General features: G+C 43.6%; 1 protein-coding gene across 3 annotated transcripts in view; it reads right to left on the bottom strand.

Annotated features, from left to right (window-relative positions):
* Positions 1–18,776, bottom strand: part of ST3GAL3 (ST3 beta-galactoside alpha-2,3-sialyltransferase 3) — a 187,123-nt gene that overhangs the window by 28,855 nt on the left and 139,492 nt on the right. The window lies entirely within an intron of this gene.

The raw sequence follows: 18,776 nt of genomic DNA on the forward strand, positions 1-18,776 counted from the left end.
GAGCTACATGCTTCCTACTTGATCCTAGATTTATCCTCTTCTGTTAGGTTTTATGTGAATTAAGCTGTAAGCTTATAAAGGTGCCATCTTGTCTTGTGAAGAGTCATGCATGTTCATGGTACAAGGGAAAACACAACCAAGTATGTCCTTTATGTTTACCCAATAGATTGTTTTTTAATTAAAGTCTTCACCTTGCAAACATGGGAGAACATTGGCCTTGAATACTGCTGCCCTGCTAGACAGCCCTGCCTAGAGAGGGGCTCCTGCCTCTCTGCCACATTACTTTATATCATTGCTCCTGTTGGTCCAGATGTTAGGGGGTATAGCATGTACTGCCCTCAAAATAACCAGAGGCTCTGTGTTCACGGGACTTACAGAACAATTACGTTCTAACATTTCACTTCTGTTTGGGTTAAAAATTCAGAGCAAGGCACAGGGAGGATGGCAGGAATTTTAATCTGCTAACCAACAGCTTTGGCAGGGTAATCTGACTGAATACCTCCTCGCAGCATTGAGCCATCTTCCCTGCGATCTCCATGACAAGCAACAGAGGCAGACGTTACACTCTACATAAAAAGCATGTGCTTTGGAAGTCATTATTTACACCAGTTTTGGATTGCTTGCAGCTTAACAGTGACTTTACAGTTGCTTTCAAGGCACTGCCGAAAATGTTGATTATGCCCTGCAAAATCCTCAGGAGCCTCCCCTGCCCAGTAGTGATTACCCCTGTAATTATCGACGGTAATTATGCCACAGCCGATGCCTGCTGCATTTCACACACTACTTGTACTGCGCACGGCTCCTGTGAACTCTCATACCACGTGGTGCTACACACCTTACAGAGGCTTCTTTATGGAACAATCCCACGGTTATCTTTAGCTGCTGAATTTCAGATCCTGAAGAATGAAACTTTGGTAGATAGCTCTTGCTACAAAAGGCATTAACACAGCAAACTCGATGAGGAAGCACACTGTTATCCAAACCAACAGCCTAAGACAGCCAAATGCCATTGCTATCCTGTTTTGATCCCATGTGCCCCCTCAAAGCTGCCCAAACATAATACACTTTTGCTGACCAGGGCAAGGATCCCGTGAGTTTAAGTTTGCATTTTGACAATAGCAAAGTGCTCTCAGGACCCTAAATGGAAAAAATCCTAATTAACACTCACGTTCTTTCATCACAGTTGAATTAGAAAGAATGGCTGGTGTCAAAGTGGTCTAACACTTTCCATTATAATATGAAATTTTCAGCCACTGAGTGATCCCACCATTAAAAAAAAAAAATTAGGAAAAAAAAAATCAACTTCACAAATGTTAATAAAGTCCAACATCCATTCGACCAAGGGATTTGAGGGATTTGGTATGTCAGCTGAGTTTTGTCTCCTTGTGAAAATTCATTAAAAATAGGATAAATATTAAACCTTTGGAATTTCCTAAGGGCACATGTAGAGCAGAGGCCTTTCAGTTCCAGGGAAGGAAGGAAAAAAAAAAAAAAAAGATTAAATAAAAAAAATTCACAGATTCCACTTGCATTAAGCATGCTCCAGGTCTCACAGAAATGAAGATGATAAACAAAAATCTTGAACAGCTACTCATTCAGTGAAACCATTTTATCATGGGTTTAAGCAGGCACACCCTGGAAAAATAGTGTGTGACCTTGAAACTAAAATAAATTTATAAGTTCAATTATGATTTCACATGCAACTCTAAACATGGCATTGCCTAAATTTTGCAAACAATTCAAACCAAAGGTCTGCAAGCTATTTAAAGTGGACAAAAGCTGCCTTTTGTTTGGACTCACTAGGAGTCCATAGGAGATTTTACATAAGTTCTGAGTAGGTTTTACATGGCTTTTACATTACACAGAAAACATTAAAGAGAAAAGAAAAAGAAGAAAGATTACAAACATTTGAGACTCTTATTCTTCGCTGTTGCTTGAGCTGTTCAGAAAGAGATAACTACACAAATCGCAGTTGCCCATATTCCCTGTGCTGTGGGAACCACTAGGACCATACCTGGTCTCCTCTCTAGTGTTCGATGCCAGTGCAAAATCAATGTGGACCCCATCCCTAACTGGGAATACAACCTGTCCGCTTTGGTCCCTGCTGTGTGGCTGTTTCTCCTGTCCTTCATCCAGACTACTTCCCTAAGCATTTTCCTCAGCTATCACATTGCTGTGAAATTGCTCTGGTTTCTCCCTTCTGTCTCATTTCTATTTGCTCTGTGTTCTTCCCTGTAACTTTTCTGTGCAGTTCCCCTGAGATTATTATTGAGGGATGCCTGGGGTAATTTTTCATTTTGGTGTGTTTTCCCTCTGTAGTTTCTAAAACAATTGTAGGGAGAAATGTGGAGTCCCAGCAGACAGCTCTCAAACTTCCGCCTATACAGTAGGCAAAGCCCCATATAAGGGCTAAAGAACTAAAAACTGTTTTCCTGGCTTATAATTACTGAAATTCTGAGCCTTGTGGTTTGGCTCTACAAACCCTCTAGTTTTGAGCTACATCTCAAGCCTTGTGGTTTTGTTCTGCAGCTTGTCACTGGCAACGCAGCACCACCACAACTGCAAGCCCCGGGAGGCTGCTCCCCTGACGCAACCCCCTCGGGAGCTGCGGCGTCGGGAGCGCAGCCCCTTCCAAGGCTCCGCGCTACCGCTGATGCTCGGCCGCGGGCTGCCGCTACGCCTGGTGTGGATGTTCAGTCTGATTGGACACAGATGTTCAGCGAGGTTTCCAAAGCAATTACTTCCCGTCGGGGAACGCTGTCCCTTTTTAGGCTGGGAGGAGACAGGCAGCCACCCGAGGAGCAGCAGGCACTGGGAAGGAAGGCTTTTCCTGCCAGATTCGGGAGCTCAGACTTGCAGTTTGAAGTTGAGGGCATCCCCTGTTCTCCGCTACAGTGACTAAGCCTGAAGTGCTTAAGAGTGGGCCTCTGAAGATGCAACATCGCCCTTCCTGATTATCATAATGATAAGAAGTCAGAAAGCGAGTCTGGAAACTGCTTAGGCAATGTTCCCACAGTATCTCATCACCTCCTGGCATGGAGGTGGAAACCATAGGGTCCAGGCTGGAAACCAGGTCTCCCCGCATTAAGTTCCCGCCTTTATTATTTGTTGGTATTACTGTGCACCTGGAGGTCAGTCACAGATCAGCGTTCACAGTGCCAAGGGCTGCCAAAAAGAGCTTATAGTATAAGCATAAAGAAACTAGCAACACAGAGGCAGAAGGAAAACACGACTGAAGAGCAAGTCTCTGAGGGCCACAGGATTGTTAAGCAATCTTGGAGTATTTTCAAAATTGTGTAATTGTAAAGGACATCACTAAAGGCTGGAGGAGACTATTTAAAAAGCAGAAAAAATTTAGATGGGCCAGGGCTTTCAAGCCAGTCTTGTACAGCTCTCATCCAGGGAGAGAGGCAGAAATATCCCCTCTAGAGACACCACTCCAGGAATAAACGGGTATAGACATGACAGACCAGAGAAGGCAGGTTACAAGGAAGGGATAAAAAATGGCAGGGCTCACCTAATAGCTACAGGGACAAGACAATCCAGCTATAATTCCTCATTCTGTCCATTTGCAGAATACTGAATAGGGACAGCCAGCTGTAAGCTATTTTTATCTCCAGTCAGGTTTCCATCTCCTCTTCTCAGATTTACCAAGGCGAATCACAACGTATGCTAAAATAAAATGTGGAAACTCGGAGCCTTAGCCAAAAGCACACCTCAAAAGAAGATACAAACAGCTAAAAGCCAGGTGAGTCTCCAGAATAACAACATTTCTAATAAACTAAGCAAAATGAGGGAGTAACGCTATTGCATCCTGATGACACGGATGCTGCCTCTTCTGTACCTCTCTGGGACTGCTGGATTTAGGAGTACAAGCAGCATTGCTCTGGAAGACTTCTAAGTCTGATGGCAAGGGGACAGGGAGTCTGCAAAGGTCAGCTAAGCACAACACAAAGTTGAATAAAGTCTAGGTATGCAATACTCTGCTGCAAAGGAACAAGAAAGATGAAAAGACTGGAGAGAGAACCTGTGGTAAATGGAGATTATTGCTCTTTCAAACTCTGATAGCACCAGAAATGGAGAGGAAGGAGGGCATGAGGGAAAGAAAAAGCCAGAGTATGACATACTAGTCACAAGACCTCACCGTGCCTGGGAACACGTAGTTCACCGGGATCTCTGCCCCCACCTAGGCTGGAATGTGGTTTATTCTATACCCGTCATCCACAAGCACTCACTGTCACACAAACACAGGGTACAGAAGGACCGCTGCAATCCATCTGCAGAGGCCTTTGAAAGGTTTCTGCTCAGGCGTAACTGGATTAGATGTGGAAGGTGTGTTTCCGCTAGAAAAGAACCATCTTATCAGCCAATGCTGCATTTCTCAGCGGTCAAGTAGACACGGAGGCCTAGAAAATGCTCTTCTACAAGTGGTAATATAAATGAAGTTGCATCATTTGCACTGATTATCAAAGCAACAAGGAATTTTTAGCAACAAGAACAGACGTGCTGAGAGCCTGCAGTCTGGGTTGATGGTCAACTGCCAGACCCACTAGCCCACACTTCAAATATATTTACCCAACCTTCTCAAAGCGATGGAGAACCCCTGACCACCCTCTGTACATGTCTCTGATGGCCGGCACTCGTTCTGAACTTCTCTATCTTCAGTTTCTGGAGTCTAGAAATGCTCTAGAGTCTAGAGCATTTTGTTCCACTCTTATCTGCCCCACTGAAAAGCTCTTACTCTGCCTGAAGCAGGAACACTGCAGATTGTGCTCAAGCCTTTCCCTCATCTTCTGTTTGTCCCACTGCCAAAAATGATGCAGCTCTTGGGCTATCCAACAATATGATACGTCTAATCTTTTGTAATTTTTGTTTCTTCTCTCCAAATAGCCTCCCACTGACCAAGCCTAAAATCAAATGGTTGTAATTTCCAGGCCATTCCCCTGTCGGTATTCCCCATCTCCCAATAGCCTCACAGCACCCAAGAGAGCTCTTGACAGGTTGTAAACCCCCCAAATTTAGCTTTTACTAACGTTTCTCGGTGTGAAACCCAAACACATTTTCTACCCAGTGTTTTCAGTGGCAAAGAGCAGCAAAGCATGATGGAGGCAAAAGCACCTCTTAGTACAAGGTACTACTAGAGTTTTTTTTTTTAAAGCAAAAACCTAACTATGCTTCTTCATTGGTACAGTTGAGCTAATAATACTTCTCTACACTGGCTAGAGATTAGTTCCTTTAGGCTTGAGAACCAGGCTGAAAACCACAAGAGAAGGGAAACTTAATTCCAAATAGTGGTTGCAGACTTCAAACTTTGTGCTAGACATATAAACTACATGGCAGCCCAGCTACACACAAAACTGGAAGCTGCCCTGTCCCCAGACACCAGCTCAGAAAGCAGCACCTCAGTGGTGACAACAGCCAGCTGGGATGTGAGGGTGGCACTGGTGCGTTACCAGGTCAGTTTGCTAAAACATAGCAATGTGCTCTTTCCCACAGCTGTCAGTACGAAGTTTCTGCCCTGTTTACCTGGAAGCATATATTACGAATAAGCAGAAAAGCATATACAAATAGGCCTACTGAATTTCAAACTTCATTTGACCTATATAACTTCCAGTGCTACAGCTAACCTACAGACAGACATGGGCCTCCTGTGTTGCTGGTCTAATGCCAATTGTCGTCTTCCGATTCACAGGACGAGGCAGCATGAGGCCAAGACCAGCTCTAAAGAGTCAGGAGAGTAAATTTATTTTTATGCTATGTTGTAAATGCAAAGGAATTCCTTTTTCTTCATGTATTTCTATGGTTTTATCCGTGTAACGGAGAGCAAAGTATGGTTCACAGTTGTAATATAACAAAATGCCGCTGAAAAAGAGATTGTCCTGTGAAGAAAATGAAACTTGGAACATGTCAGATGAGCTGCAGAAAAAAACCTGAAGATTATTCTGATGAATACTGTGTTTCACAAGTCAAAGCATAAATGATAGCTCACATACGGTGTGTCAGAAGACGTGTTTGTACTATGTGCAAACAGGGTGATGGATAGACTGTACTACAGACGCTTTTGTCCAAAATGTAAGCTGGATTTTGAGCCAAAATTTGAAGAAATATTCCTGTTTTGAAATAACTTAGGAAAGACGGAAGTTTTTAGTAAGAGGAATGGATTTAGATAATTTATGTTTCTGTTGTGGTTTTTTGTCTGTGAATAATAATAATCCTTCAATGAAAAAATATCTGAAGTAGTACAGTTTCAGAAAAATCCCAAAGAAGAACAGGCCCTATAATATCACCATTATTTACAGGGTATTTTATTGCCTTAAGGGACCAGCCCCTTTATTTTGCTATTATTTTTATGACACAGTTTATGAAATGTCATACTCACATAACATCTATTAAAAGAATACTGTGGCTGAAAGGCCAAATCCACATGTTAGTAAGTGCTGAAGTAAGACAACAGCCCTTCAACTTCAGAGCTGCAGCTCAGGATTTCTATTGTGAACAGTGACTTTCTAATTTTCCCACAAGATTTTTCTTATATCACCATATATTTAAATGTTTTACAAACAATACTTTCATATTTAGAGCACCTCTGCAGTATTTGGCATGTATTACACCGTTTTACAGGGGAGAAAACAGACAAAGATGAATGCCCACAGTTTCCATTGCCTCCTGATGCTCTACTTCAGACACCTTAAGCTGAATTTTCAGAACATTTGTTAAGCTCACAGTACAACTCCATTGACTTTTCTGTTGCTGAACACCCAGCTCTCCTGCAAACTGCCCCATGAGACTTAAATGCGTTCGGGGGAAATTCTGATCTAACTTGCCCAGCATCGCATCAGTTAAAGGCTAAACCACCTCCTCAAGAGGAATTCTCAGTGTCTGTAATCAGGAGACCGTTCTTTCTCCTGTCCTTTCCTCTCTCCTATCCACAACATGTTCTACAGCTTCTGCAACTACTCATACCAAGGCTGAATGTCTTGCATTACAGAAATTAGTCTAAATCTCAGTCTTCCCTCTCCACTAGATAGACAGCTGTGTTCTAAAAGAGCCAGGATATAATTATGTAATTAAGGATAACATCTGCACAGGGGAACTGAATTAATGTTGAAAATGCAATGTTATTTTTTTGCTTTTCCTAACTTCGGGCAGCTTGATTTTTATAACCATAAAGCTCTTTAAAAAGTCTTAAAGGGTAACTTAATATGCTAAAAAAAAATTAACTGAAGAAAAAATCCACCAAAAAAAAAAAATCAACTCAAGAAAAACTCCACCAAGTGGAGCAATTAAACCCAAGGGCACAGTCCTCTAAGTGCAACGACAAGCTCCAGTAAGCTATTGTATTCTAGATCAGCTGTTAGAGGAGAAAAAATGCACCCTCTTATAGGGCTCCTGAACTATTTACACCTAACAAACCTGCAAGCGTTTGAGGAGTTCCCTGCTGGTTGTCAACCCTTCCTTTCTCTGCTGTCCCCAGTACCCATCACCCTCCAACCTCCAATACTCCTACTCTTGCCATGCACCAGACCAGGCTACTGCTCCTTCACGTTGCCCAGCTGGCTGGCAGGAGAAGAGGGGGTTCCTGAGAGCCCAGGAGAGATTCCCTGCTCCCAGGTCTGTTGTCCATGCCCCAATCTCTTTGTGGAGAAGCAACCGAAGGGAAAATCCTATTTGGTTCTTACATCCTTGGAGATGCTGCATCCCAACTAACTGTACGGCGAGGGCACCTGACCAGCGCAGGCAGGGCAGGGGAGCCCTGGCAGGACAGACCGTGCCCAGCGCACGCAGCGCTGCGCTGCCAGCATCTAACAGCCCCCATGGAACGTCAGACCAAGCCATGGGATTTCACAGAACAGCAGGAGCCACAGCAGGCTGCCATGGTAACACAGCCTCACTGATTCCCAGCCACTGCCCTGAAGAATTAGAGAATCTCAGCAAAATAGGGTGGGAGACTATTTTTTTATTTTTATTTTTTTTAAACAGGGATAAAACTGTGCATTTTCAGTAGCCTCATCCTCAGAGACAGCTAAGTTATTTTAGCTGAACTTTCCAGCTGTACCAAACACGTGGCATGGAAAACATCAGCTCAAAGACGACAGTGTAATAAAATGATAGAGCATTTTCCCCGTGGCTTATAACAGAAAACATAAGGTGATCCCAACTGTAAGCACAGCTACCTGCTCCCGCTTACAACAGTATGCCTGCACAAAAGGAAAAAAAAAGATTAAAAAAATTTTAAAAAGCTGTCTTTGCAGGCTTTGGTGACAAAGCGTGAGGGCATCCCAGGGCATCTGAGGACACCCATCTGCAAAGTCTTTTTTAGGGAGCTGAACTGGTTCATGAGTTTGAATACAAACAACAACTCATTAAACAACACATATTTAGACTAAACTCTTGGCACATTATAACAAAAAAAGCTAAAGGATCACCACAGGAAGAATTATGGCCTAGAAACTCTCATTACTTTCTGAAGTTATCTTAAAGTGAGTCTCTAGGGAAATTTTTACATTGTTTTTACAGCAAGAGTACACAGAAAATCTTTCTCCTATTTTGGCATTTTTGCTGAAACGAGAAGCCAAATAATTTGTATGTTCACTGAGTGTTCATATAGAATATATACAAATTATTCAGCATCCTTTAGGAGGAGAAAGCAGAAAGGTCAAAATAACAAGGGGCTGGGAAGATGCCAGGAAGCTCCTGCCCTACTTTATTTTCTAGACTTGCATTAATAAAAGGTATTCTACAAAAGAAGAGTTTTTAAGTAACATTATTTAATATTCTTAAACGATGAGAATTTAAATAAACTGTAATCCAAACAGAACATTTACATTTAAGAGTTTTTTCCAAATAGTCAAAGCGCTGATTGCCTAGGCCAGGCTCGGTACTTTTTGTACTTGTCAGCTGCAGGCAAAGTTCATTTCACGGAAAATGGTGAGAACACAACTGATGGACCAGCTGAGAAAAATTTCCAAGCAGACCTACCAAGAGCCTTGTACACCCAACAGCTTGGGCATTTTCCTTCAATTTTATGTCTCTGATTAAAAAAATAAATGAAACATGAGATACTAACACTTTTACAAACCTGGTCTTAACTAAGGAGAGAAGAAACACCCTTAGACACATCCTATAAATTCGCAACTGTAAGAATTCAAATATTACAAAAATAAAGTGAGGTCTTCCCAGAATCTCTCTTGCTTACTCTCTTCACATGGCTTGTTTTATCTTCATAGAATCATAGAATAGTTTGGATTGGAAGGGACCTCTAAAGGTCATCTAGTCCAACCCCGCTGCCGCGGGCAGGGACATCTTCAACTAGATCAGGTTGCTCAGAGCCCCGTCCAACCTGACCTTGAATGTTTCCAGGGATGGGGCATCTACCACCTCTCTGGGCAACCTGTGCCAGTGTTTCACCACCCTCACTGTAAAAAATTTCTTCCTTATATCTAGTCTAAATCTATCCTCTTTTAGTTTAAAACCATTCCCCCTTGTCCTGTTGCAACAGGCCCTGCTAAAAAGTTTGTCCCCATCTTTCTTATAAGCCCCCTTTAAGTACTGAAAGGCTGCAATAAGGTCTCCCCGAAGCCTTCTCTTCTCCAGGCTGAACAACCCCAACTCTCTCAGCCTTTCCTCATAGGAGAGGTGTTCCAACCCCCCTCATCATTTTCGTGGCCCTCCTCCGGACCCTGACACTCCTGTTGTCAGGACAAGTGTTTGCATTAAATAACTGCAAGTGTTGAGGTAAGAGAGAAGTTGAATCTAGAGGGGGAGCAGGTCAGGGATTCGCACCCCGCGCACACAGGAGCATCCTCCTCTCTTGCAGAAAGAAGCTGCCATTCTTCCTGGGAAGAACCAGAAGCACCACACACAGCTGGAGCACAGGGGCAGAGATAAATTTAGGAAGATAAAAGCACATGGGGAGTTTAGTTACCTCAGTGTTTATTATAGCAAACTGGAGATATAGGTCAACCCCCTGTCCTGGAGACCTCGGTGCTTCGAGGCAGAGAAAACATTACAAATTGCTCAGACAGCACTAACTATGCAAGTAATCCATGGAGCCCGCCAAGGAACACATGTGTTTCAGGCATAAATCGTCCAATCTATTCCTTTCTGAATTAACATCTGTCATCATGACACCATTCAAAATGACTGAAGACTGGATCATATTAACAACCACACATCTTGGATAAATATTTACTGTTCAGAATTTTCTTTTTAGTTTAAAGAAAAAAATGCAGATAGCAAAATTCCTGGAGCTGTGAAAGGGGAGTCTCTTTTCAGCCACTGATAGAAAGCATGTGATTTTATTTACAAAATCAAATCAGTGTTTTTCCCCTCCTCTGTGAGTCTTCACACTGCACAGGGGTGAACTCGCAGCATCCTGTCATGTTGCAATGCTTTCCGAAGGGCTCTTGTTATGCTGGAAGTTGCTCACCTCAGAGACTCCATGAAGCCTTCGCCCTCGGGATGCAGAAATAGATCTGGCTAATTGTGACCCTTGCAGACAACTGGATGAAGCAAATAACTTACTTCCGTGAAAAGCTGTCAAGGGTATTACTGGCTTGCTATCCTGCTCCTCATAGTCAACAAACGGGTCATAGAGTGAGGACAGGGGTTCCCAGAGTCACAGAACAGGATGGTGAGAAGGCAACACACGAGTGCAGCCCTGTCCTGGGTACTCCCAGGAAACAGAATTTTCCCAGATACTGGATTAAGTCTGTATTTCAGAAAACGGCGTCAGCAGTCCGTGCTCACGCCTACAAGTATGTCATTTGAGTATTATAAGCACAGATTTCAAGGAAATTACATCTGTCCAGGCTGATTTTATCTAGCTTCAGCTCCTAGGCACCACATTCTGCTATTTTTTATCAGCACTGCTCGAAATGCCAAGAGAGATCCTCCCGACGTCCTCCTGGACGTCCTGCGTAGCAGGGAGCAGTGTTCCCTCCATCAGCAACTTCTCCTGCCAGTCCTTTACTCTCACGCTGCTTGAGCAGAACTTTACCAAGATATCCAGTCTTGATTTTAAGACTTCAAGAGCAAATTCATCAAGTCTGTAGGGCAGATGTAAATAGGGCAGATATAAATGTGCTGCCTTTTTTGGTCATTTGTATAGCTTCAGATATACTTCTTCCTATTAAATTAAAAAGTCTTCTGAGAAAAAATGTTCCCTCTAGGTAAACAGATAGAGACTACAAGTAAATCTGCCCAAAATCTCATGCATAAGCTAAATAAACTGAACTCAAATCTCTTAAACTAAGGGAGGCTTTGCAGACTTAAAATGATTCTTGTAGTTCTTTACTGAAGTGTTAACACAGAACATTTTTACTCTACTAACACTTGCATGAATAGCTGATACCCTCTGGGCAACGTCTCATTTTCATTGTTGACGATGTTCCCTGACTTTTTCCATGTGCTGGATTCACAAAGCACTGCTCCAGTATGGGGGAACATCTGCTGCACAGGTGGGCAATGCAATATCCTCAGCAGGCATGGGCTGGTGGTAAAGCCATGTACGGCCGGATGGAAGAGACACCCACATGTCTGCATGTGAGGCCAGGTGGAGATGATGCCGTGCGAGCTCAGCAATTATCTGTTCATTTGGTCTGCCAGGTGCCCAATCACATACGTATGGGCCAGTGAACATGCATGTCTTGGCCAGCATGCAACCACCAGGCAGTAGTGAGGGATAAAAGGAAGGATAGAGCATACTGAGTATTTATGAGGTGGGGGAAATCTGAGAGTATTGTGGTGCCAGGGGGAGGCACGAGGGAGCAGGACATAAATCCATAGGCAATCAGGCAATTTCGTTAGCTCTGCTGTTTATGGAATTGTGTGTTTCATTAAGATCAGCATCAGATTTGGAATTAATTTCTTTACATTGCCTCAGATATTCCAAGCCTATCTTTGATCAATGCAGCTAACCAGAATAGTCTGAGTTTACATGCACTATGACCTTGAAATGCCTCTACCAGGATTTGCATAATATTGATATCTGAATACTGCCCGAGCCTGCCAAAGAGGGCGAGTACAACATGAGCACCCTCCCGATGCTTTTTCAAGAAGCTGCACTAGCTCTTCAGTTGGCCCTCGCTCATGTTGGCTTTTCAAAAGAAGGGATGTGGAAAAACTGCAACTCTTTAAATTATCCATCTTTTTTGACTTTGGTTGAGTCATGGATGAAGGAGGAAGTAGTGATCAAGTATCTAGGAAAGGACAGCAACTGTCAGTTGGATGGCAGCAGACATCAGAAGAGATCAGAAGATGACAATTTTAGGAAGAAATTGTCTCAGGATAAAGCAGGATGGTGAGGCAATCCCAGAAAGGATGTCCTACTAGGGCAATGATTCAGTTTCTTCAGGGGGTAAATTCCGCTTGGGTCTCTTCATTTAAGAATGATGTGAAGGAAAAGGAACTAAAGAAGAATAAAAATCTGACTGGGGCTCTCCGATTTTCATGTCACACCTAGGATTACTGAGCCAGAAATGAAGACAATACTGTCTTGGCAGATGTGGGATAAAGGTTCTTTAAGGACTACCGAAGCCTAGCATAAGTAAAGGCTCCTCATCTTTTAATAGGAAGTATAGTGCAAGGAAGAGTGGAGTTAGGCAATAGCAAGCAAAGTAAGGGAGAAAAAAAAGGAAAAAAAACCATGCATGGTGTGGGAATGATGGGAAGGGCAGGCACACCAACAATTTTTATTTGAATTTTAAGGAAAAACTGTCTAAAATTGGGGTAACCAATTATTCCTACAAATATAGACACTTCATAAACTTTTGATACGTGGAAGTTTTTCATCCAGAAAATAGCGTACTTATGGCTATTTTTCATTTTCTTCATCTGCCCCAGAAGCTTAGGTGAATGTGGCTACAGACTTGTGGATATTGATGACTATCCAGATCCAGGTCGACAAGTATTGTTGTCCAGCGTGCATCCATTTGATAATATTAAATGCTATGAAGGCACACTGCAATGGCAGCAGAGCAGCCCCTGTTACCAGATGATGCTTGACAGTGTACTTACAGACACACGAAGTATGCCTGGGTGGGAACAGCTCTCAGCTATGCAGTGACCTGCCTAATCTTATTACGCTGTTGCATGCAGGTATGTATGAAGGGCAAGCTCCAGCCTGCACTTTCCATACCAACAACCTTCCTTTGGGAATCTGGCCAGGAAGTCTTCCCCAAGGCCCATGTTGCAAACTGGGTCATTTGTCTACTGAGATTCCCGTATGGCCCTCACCACAGTGCTACCTGAAAGCTTGTTAAAAGCTATGCAATACAGAACTAAGGTCTTCTCCCTCTTCTGGTCAGCAGGGACAAGATTTTATAGAGCACACCTACATATTTTCCAGCCTCTCTTCTAATCATGACTGGAAAAAAACTGGCTCACCTTCTCTCATAGGGCACCAGTGTTCATACTTCTTACGTCTTCTGGAAATGGCTCTTCTTGGGCCAGTCACGAAGAAGGATTTGTTTTTTCATATGCAAGTTTTCTTTGGTACCCTTGGGCCATTCCCACCAATGCACTGCACTGGGGGAGCAGGTCCTGACCGTGGGAGCACAAGCCCTCAGGCAGTACACACTAGCCTTCTGCACAGCCAAAGAGAGATCAAAACCTAAAAAAAAGTCAACATTGTCCCAAGAATCATCCCAGAAAGACAAACTAACTCCCAGTTACTCTCTGTCAGAGGAAAATGGAATATTCTCCACAGAATACATCACGCAGACTCTCCCACCTCTTCTTCTCACTCTCACAGAGACTTGGAAGGAGCCAGAAGAGTCTGTCTCATGTTTTCATTTTATTACAAGTCATTTTCTCTGCTTCAACTTTTAGTAATGGTTCAGTTGCCTTGACCGAAGCACTGAACCATCCTGATAGGATGGTTCAGTGCTATCAATTCCTCCTAAAAATTCCTCCTCTGCTATCAATTCCTCCTAAAATCCCCCCATGCTCTGAATGGAAATGGCCTTTTGCACCGTGTGCTAGGACCACGGACAATCACCACGGAAAAGGCTTTCTTCCCTCTTCCCCCGTGCAAGCCTCATCATGTCCTTTATGCACGTTGGCTGCCTTACTCACCAGCCATGCCTTCCTATATTATTCCTCTGAAGGGATTAGTTATAAATGGCTATTTGGGTGAAAACTCAAATTTGTGAAAGAAATGGGACAACCCTTAAGCTGACTTCCCAATTCAAAAGCTTCTTTTCATTTATGATGGAGCAGCAAGTCCAGCTTCTGTCCCCTTCCACCCGAGTCCAAGGAGAGCAGGAGGACACAAGGCAATGCCTACCCAGGCATATCTCTAAGCAGATGGGCTAGAGCTCTGTCTCAGCACAGGATCAGGCATCACAAATCTGTAACCAAGCTTTGCATTCATAATGCATTAAGACAACTAGCGCTGGATTTACAGCTCCACCAAAACCAGATGAAGAGTCTTTCTCACAGTCCTTTAAAAACTGAAGAGGCCAACTGTATACAAAATATCTTAAAGCAACAAGCCCCTGGGAAGAGGAAAGGGAAAGAACAGTATTTGTAATCCAGAAGCAGACTCTGGAGTGAAACTGCCAGTGGCAGTGGCCACTCCATTTGTCAACACAGGCAAGTGACAGCACTGGAAAAAGCAGGTTCTCCCTCCCTTGCCCAGACCCAGAGAAACCACCTGCTCAAGTGCTGGGCTCAAGTTCCAAACAAGCTGGAAATGCACGCATGTGGATGAAGCTTTACCTGAGGCTGGACAGCAAGAACAGATTCAAAGCCTCACTATTTTCCTCAAGCCGAAAGGAGGAACATGGTGGCTCCTCAGTTTTTTTTCAGGGCTGCAAAACAGCCCACAGGCAAGGCTATTTCAGAATCCGAGGAATCTGCAGCGTACTACGAGGCTGTGACGTTCACAGTGTGCCCTAGCAAACACAGCATGACAAGGCCATTAACTAATGGAAGAAGAGAAGTTCTAAACAAAAGCTCAGCAGACAGTGAGGGCTCTGGCAGCAGTCCAGCCTCGGCTCTAGCACAGTAATATAGGCTGATTGAGGCAGGAAGGTATCGTAACATACATTTTAGCAGGACTAGAAGTAACCTGTTGACTTAAAGCAGAGATGTAGTTCCCAAATAAAAGGTTAAAAAAAATCTCCACTGCTGCCACATCCACAAGATCTCCACAAGCAGCAGTCACATGCTGTGATAAAGGAGAGGGGTTATGTCATGCCCACTGCTGGAGTCTCAACATCTGCTGGAGGACAACTGCTTTTCAGATGGCATCACTGCCGTGTGCAAGTTGTCAGAGGCATGCCCCTGCAAGGGACAGACAACCGAACTTGGCCTCGCTCGCAGGCAGGTGCTCACTCGCTCCTATAACTTTCACTATCAAAGAGAGCTTCAAGGTGCCGCAGGCACTTACTGCACAAGTGACTCCTCCTGGCAAAGGCTGCAGAGATTCCTGCTGGAAGCGTCCGCAGGCTTATTACTACATGAGAAGGAAGCTTGTGAGCTGCCAATTTCTAGTGAAACCTTTGCCCTCACTTGGCTGCTTTACCACCATGTGCCAGATGTTCAGGGAAGTGAGCCCTAGCAAGCAAGAGAGCTCCTTCTGATTCACTAATGACGGGCAAAAACCCACGTCGGAATCAGCCTCAATGCCAGGCTGTGATGGCTGGTTTGCATAACTGGCCCTTGTAAATTCTCTGTTTCAGGAAGCATCTACTCTCCACACAATAGAGAAACCTTCAGCTTTTGACCATTATTTTAATAGAGAAGAGCAGTATATGGCCAAACCTCCCTCCTCCTATAATTCCTCTGGTACTTTGGGTATTCAGGAAGAACTTCTGTCACGGAGAGACCCGGGGTGATGCAGGACGGTACAATAGTGGGAAGCAGGCAGGGTGGGTCACAATACATATGGGTAATGTTTCTTGGCAAAAAGAACAGTCCAGGAGAGAATGTAACTGTTCTGACTGTCCATGAGTAACCCACTAAACTAGCAGCAGCTGCTTCATCAGAGGAGGGGTGCCTGGAAGTGTCAGCAGGCTCTTGCAGCGATGACTGCAAGAACGCACTGCCAGACCAGTCACCACAGATGCACGAACAATGCACATCTGTGACCCTTCTGCAGTAATCATGGGTTCATGCAACTGCAGGCTGTGGGACTCCAACCCACTTATTTTCTACTTGTACTTTGACATATTAGGTCAGCATGGTGCAATACTCCCCTCCGCTAACCATGTCACCTTTCTCCATCCTGCACTCCTTTTCCCACATTTACTTGCAACAAGTGCAATTATTTTCCCCTTCAGTTTATTCTAATGCTTGTCAAATTAACTCAAATCAGATTACCAGGGTTTTAGTTGCTCAGATTCACCCACCTTTCCTCTTCTTGAAGACAGGTCTGTACTCTCCAGTCATACAGTATGGCCCTAACTTGCTTACAAGACTTGCAATTTTGAGTGCCAGCTCACCCAGAACTCTATGATGGAGACTACCTTTGTTTTGCTGCTGATGTTGAATATTTAGCCAAACCTGTCCTTTTTCTAGATTAATCTTTTCTCTCAAGATTTTATTTGCTTCCAGATATTTCTGGTTTAGTGTGAAATAAAAAGCAGCTGAGCTTTTACTTTTTCTTTGGTCCATATTCCACTGCTCCTCTTTCTGAATATAGTGCCTCCCAGGGCACCGAGGCATCACGCAGATCTCTGGAAGGCTTTTGCACCAAACTGCATGTAACACATCAAATCCTCTGCCTCACTGTTCTGCTGCTGCTTCTGCATCACACTGACTTTTTTTCCTTATAACATCTCCTGAAAATCCTCCTCTCTACAAAGCACTTATCCCTTCCTCAGTATGCAAGTGCTGCCAAAAGACTAACATAACACAGAGCAAATCCCTCTCAGCTGCAGGGAGAATAAGCTTATCCGACCACTGACCCCAGCAATAAATAGCCATTCGCCTTTCATTTACTCTTTCTCAGATAAAGTCCTTTTGATTTCACTTACTTGAGAGAGGACTAAGCAAGGATCCTAGTACCTGGCTCAGAATCTCTGGTCAAGCAAGTCCAAGCAGTTCCAGGTCTGGTGTCTGAAGGAATTCAGAAAGTCTCATACCCCACCATGGACACACGCAGTTGCCGTCAACATTCAGGGGCAAAGGAAACATCAGAGAGCAGAGTTCGGCCTGTTTTTCTGAGGAATGTGTCCACTTCCACAGCAGTCATGTTCCTTAGCAGGATGCTTCCATTTCCCTTATCTCTTTTCTGAGGTCAGACTCCTGACTGTAACCACTGGTTTGCAGTGGGGATGAAGTCTTGCAGAGGGACAGGCCTAATGTCAGATAAGGAATAAGCAACAGTGGCATACAGAGCTCCTAGGTCAAGCAGGTGCCTCTAGATGAAGCCAGGAAAGGAAGAAACTCCTTTTTCTCTGGAAAATCAGCTGAGAGAGGAACAGAAACTCTCCACAGAGAGCACTGGGCAAACAGCTGTCATTTTGATTTTACCACACACTGATAAAAATACTAACACTCACTACCAGAAGAGACGCCTATGTCTTATTCCCATAGCATCCACTAAAAAATGTCTTATTCCCATGCTGCCACTAGAAAAAGCAGCTGTGCTAGCCACCTGCTTGCAGCTAAAGCCAGTGACAGCAAGATCTCAAATAGAGAGAGATCAGACTAAAGAGGACAAGACAGATGTCTTCAGTCACCTGGACTGCATCCTAAAGTATTCAATGAACTGGCTCAGCAGCCTCAAAACCCAGCAATAATTCCCTTTGGGAATTTGCGTAGTACAGGTAGGATGTCAAAGGATTGAAAAATGGACAAAAGTAGTGCCTAGCCTTAAGAAGGCAAAAAAAAGGGAAGAGAGTTGATTTATGATTTCGATTCTCAGAATAGCAAGATCAACTATTTGTAAGCACCGGAAAAAAATAACAAAGACTGAGTAACAACACAGGTGGATTTGTCAAGAACAAATCATTATTGAAAAAAAATAGTATTTCTTTATACAGTGAAAAAAGTATCATAGGGGAGAAACAAGACATGAACTGGAATTCAGTAAGGCTTCTGACATATCACTTTCACAAACAAGCCAAAAATGTTATTAATGATACTACTGTGATACAAGTACAGAAATGGCCAAAAAACTATCCAGGAGTTCTCAGTGGGCTCACTGTAGAAATGGAAGGATGTTATTACTTTGGGGTGTGCCTAGGAACCAACTTCGTTTAGTGTGTTTTCATTGTCAACCTGGATGATGGAGTAAAAAGTATGTTTATTAAATTGCAGAGGACATGAATCTGGAAAGAATGGCAGACATGCTGGAAAGTGCTGCCAAAGGAACTTGGCAAATTGGAGAAGTGTTCTGGAAGAAAGAATCGGTAGGGACAAGTGCACGGTGCTGCTCTTTGGCAGGAAGAGCCAATGGCACAAGCACAGGGTGTGGAGCTGGGGAGGTAGCAGCTCTTCAGTCCTTCCTGAAACCTGGTGTCTCAAGGAACTGGACACTCACCTTCAGTCCCATGCCATTGTGGAAAAGGCCGTCAAAACAGCGGATGTATAACGAATGAGAACTGCGAGGTTAGTGAAATAGCTGTTTGCTCCTCTCTATTTGCATCCTCTGTACATTTTTGGGCACTGCTCTTTAATAAAAAGATGAATCAACTGCAGGCATTCAAAAGAGCAGCAGGAATTAAGAGATCTGGAAAACATCACCTACAAGAACTGAAAAAAATGGAATGTTTATTCCAAAGAAATGAAGGGATAAGGAGCCAACTACAAGAGCACTGAAGTAA

Source organism: Calonectris borealis, chromosome 8 (genome assembly GCF_964195595.1).
Source record: "Calonectris borealis chromosome 8, bCalBor7.hap1.2, whole genome shotgun sequence".
NCBI lineage: Eukaryota > Metazoa > Chordata > Aves > Procellariiformes > Procellariidae > Calonectris > Calonectris borealis.